The sequence below is a fragment of the Sorex araneus genome, chromosome 4 (assembly GCF_027595985.1).
Source record: "Sorex araneus isolate mSorAra2 chromosome 4, mSorAra2.pri, whole genome shotgun sequence".
Classification (NCBI taxonomy): Eukaryota; Metazoa; Chordata; class Mammalia; order Eulipotyphla; family Soricidae; genus Sorex; species Sorex araneus.
The window spans coordinates 156,513,257-156,517,367 of NC_073305.1; the positions used below are offsets into that span (position 1 = coordinate 156,513,257).

At 41.0% G+C, this 4,111-nt stretch overlaps 1 non-coding gene across 1 annotated transcript; it reads right to left on the reverse strand.

Moving 5' to 3' along the window:
- Nucleotides 1–2,588: 2,588 nt before the first annotated feature.
- On the reverse strand, nt 2,589–2,690 carry LOC129404587 (U6 spliceosomal RNA). Its single transcript, XR_008629978.1, has one exon. It is a non-coding gene; the product is annotated as a U6 spliceosomal RNA (small nuclear RNA).
- Nucleotides 2,691–4,111: the final 1,421 nt, after the last annotated feature.

Below are 4,111 nucleotides of genomic sequence, written 5' to 3' on the forward strand. Positions count from 1 at the left end.
TAGCATATGAATACACCATAGGAAGCTTGCAAGGCTGTCCCATGTGGGCAGGAAACTCTAAGTAGCTTGCTACTTTCTCCCAGAGTGAGAAGTAGGTTATAAGATATTGTGCGGAAAGCGGGAAAGCGGCTGCGCACTTCTGGGAGCTTGCTTTTAAGTCTCTGGATGTTGGCCATTGATGCGATTACTCACACCTGGATTCCTCCACGTGAGGATTGTCTGAACTTGTGGAGAGGGGCCTTGAGCATGGCTGTGGCTAGGTTCGGGTTGTCTTTGGCCACAGGGAGCTCTGCTCCGGCTGGGGGGCGGGGGTAGGGAAGCTGGAATCCATCCCCTCCGGGGGGGCCCTGGGGAAGACAGCCAGGCATGTGGGCAAGAGATTCTCTTTTTTGCCATGCAAAAAAGGGGTTATATTTAAAACAACAACAGTTAAGGTAAGGGATAGTGACAATTGCATGTTTAATATCGTGGGCAAACTATTTTCTTGGGCTGTATGGACAGGAGTTTTGAGATCATATCTGAGATCACTGCAAAGTAATGTAACAATTGGATTGACAGCATTTTATGTCTTCCCTGGGTTTCTAATGTGAGCTGAACATGTCTTGTGTTTGTCATCTCAAGGCTTTGAAAATGAGCTCCCACTTGACCTTGACCCACAACATAATGCATTGCTCTGGCCACTGCACTCTAGTCACTAGTGTGTGGCTATCTTCCCAATTCATTTATCCTAAGAAAAAAATCCTCATTATACAACTAATTATTGTTTTGCACAGATAACCATATATTCATTTTTTTCTAAAAGGTGACAAAATCCTTAGAGTACAGTTTTCTTTAGTTATGTTACAGTTCTAAGAATGGTCCAAAAATTAGAGTTTTTTTCCAGTATATCCATGAATAACATTGAACACAAAATCTGGAGTATCACTGGGTGATCCTCAGTGGGCTGTCCACTACCTTAGTGGCAAAGGAGCATTGCTTCCCCACACTAGCAGAGAGGCCCTTGGGGCCCTTGAACTTGCTTGGGATGATGTGTTTCAGTCCTTGAAAAAGAAACAAAACAAGACAAGACAAGAAAACCCCAACACAACCCCTAAATATAGAGGATTTATATAATACTGGCAAGTTATTAACTCAATGAGGATTGCTTGAACTTCATTGCCTGCCCATTTACTTAACTCTTGTTTTTGCTGCTTTATGCTACAGAAAGTCTCATTATTTGACTCTTAAATGTCCAAACCTTGAGGTAAATTTGATTTATTTTAACTAATTAATTTTTTTGGCTGATGGGCTATACCTGGAGGTGCTCAGGGCTTACTCCTGGTTCTGTTGTCAAGAGTAAGTGATCTGTCAGTGATCTTCTCAGGTAGATAGCTACTGATAGGCTCAATATGGGATGCCAAAGATCAAACCCAGGTTGGTGGTGCTCAAGGCAAGCACTTGAGCCCCTGTGTAAAAAAATCACAAGGGCGGTGCTTGTGCATGGGAGAGGGAGACGATATGTGTTATTCTGTTGTCCAAGGGCATTCGGGGCAGTTCTTTCTCGCAAGCGCCTCGCTTTGGAGCCGCTGTTTATGGATCGGATCAGGACAGCTCCTCCTTTTGCTCTGCTTCTGTGTGTGCCACTGTGTTCTCTTCTGTCTGTCTCTCTGTCTCTGTCTATGTAGTCTCTCCTCTGGTCTCTTCCTACCTCTCTCTGTCTCTAATTTCTGTGTCTTCTCTGTCTGTGTTGTCTCCTTCGCTTCTGTGTCTTCCCATGTGTCTTCTATGTCTTCTCTCTCTCCTGCTTTCTTCTTCTGTCTCCCATATCTTCTTCTTCTGTCTCCATTTATATAGCAAATTACACAGGGTGGTGACACAAAGATGGGTTGAGCATTAACAAATCAACAAAGAAGGGTGAGACCATTTCTTGAGGAGATTAACAAAATCTCATCTAAGGATCTCAAGTAGGAGATCCTTTCAAGGGTGGGGTCCAAACAAGGGTATGTCAGGGTGTGTCCCTTTCTTCCTTCCTCAGCTAGCAATCCGCTTAAATAGTTATAGTAAATTTACTTCTAATATTTCTAGCCACGTCATTCTGTATGAGCACAGCAAGAGATATATCAGACTTAAAGTTTGGTTCTTCCTGAGGACAGTCACTATATATTCCAGGCCACAGTCCTCAGGACAGGTTAGTCTTCCTAACCCCAGCAGGGTCCTAGTCTCATCATTACTTTAGAATCATGACAGCATTTGTCTATGACTATGCTCTCAACTTATAGTTGAGTATTGTGGCGCTTTGGCCTGGCCCATTTCATTGCCAGGGTAGCTCACAGCTTGGCCTGGGTCCATTCCGTCCCTCATTGGGACCCTGATTTTGGGGTGCTAGGAACTAAGGGCAACTGAGTGGAGAAAGCAGATGTCTGGGAGTAAATATTATTGGAGTCAATCAGCTCCCAAGTTACAAAGCATATTATTAACTGTCGTCCTGTGACCATACAGAAAGGACATTGCTTTAAGGTAAACTAAGTTCTCTATGTCAAGGCTAAAATGACAAACCCCATGTTATCCTACACCCCTATACTATTACTCTAGCTCCAAGATATTTTTTTAAATATATGGAATGCTTTTGAACTTGTGCGGCATCCCTATGCGGAGACAATGCTAATCTTCTATGTGTTGTTCCAATTTCAGTGTATGTGCTACCACAGGACATCAAAAGACCGCATAGCCACCTACCTACGAGATGGTCAGACTTCTTTATCAAAACCCTGAATGAATGGTTAGAGGCTCTTCGTGTTCCTGGAGTGAGCAGATACCACTGGGCTACACTAGCACGTGACAGAGACGAATGGAGACGTTACAGTCGCTCACTGAAGCAAATCAAAGATCAACGGGATATTAAGTGACAAGTGATATAAGTGCCACCAAAGCGAGCACTCCAAGACAATTATTAATGATAAATTGTAGAATTGACTTTATTTTCCTTAAATCTTAAATTAAGTGAGCAAGAAGAGAAAAGTTGCAGCAGTGGGAGCCAAATCTGGCTGCATTTTGACTGACCAAAAGAAGGCAGACTATCTCTTAGATTACCTTATTTTTAATTCTTATTGTCAAGAACACAGATTTACTCCAGAGACATTTTGACTCTTAAAGTGGCAGCAGAGAAGGGTTGGAGCAATAGTACAGTGGGTAAGGCAATTAACTTGAGGTGGCCAACATGGGCTTGATCCTTGCCATCTTATATGATATCTTGAACACCTTCAGGAGTTACTCCTGAGTGTAGAGCCAGGAGTAACACCTGGCCAGATGTGACCCAACTCCACCTCCACATTTCCCAAAAAAATAGTGGCAACAAAAATAGAAGGATTTTAATTTAAATAGTTGATAAACAATTGTAGACTATCTTGAAGCCATGCTTCTCTTTTTTTTTTTTCCAGGAAACTTCACACTGAAGAGAACACTTTTTTTCTTTTGTTCTTCAGTGGGATTATCCTGAGGATATTATACTAGACTTCAAAAAGCTTTCGGCATTCTACACAACTTGGAAAATTACTTCACAGAGTTTTGAATAAGCTTCTCCATGGTGTTTCAGATGAATCTATTTAAGAAAATCTTTGTGCATTCACTTTGTGTATAGTTTTAAAGAAAAATTCTGCTCTATTTCAAGTTATTAATTTTTATCTCATCTGTGAAGTTCTTTAGACGCTTGAATTAAGAACTGATTTAGCTTCAGAGAAAAACATTATTACTCCTTTTTTAATCTTACATGGAATTCATTTGGAGAAAATACTGATTATTACATGCTATTGTCTAATTTTAAAGATTTGCTTTTATTTCACTTTTTGTTTTGGGACCATATCCAACAGTGCTCAGATCTTACACCTGGCTCTATGATCGGGGATCATTCCTGGTGGTACTTACTTAGGACACCATATATGATGCTGAGACTTAAGGTCAGTTTGGCTACGTGCCAGGAAAGCTCTTTACCCACTGAACTATCTATCTGGCCCAACATTTATTTTTACTTTTCCATTGATTTGTTTTCAATATAACTAAGAATAGCTTTAAAATTATTCGGTTTCCTGCCTTTTAGTAGCATAGAAATTGGTACATTATTGTGTATCCTGTATAT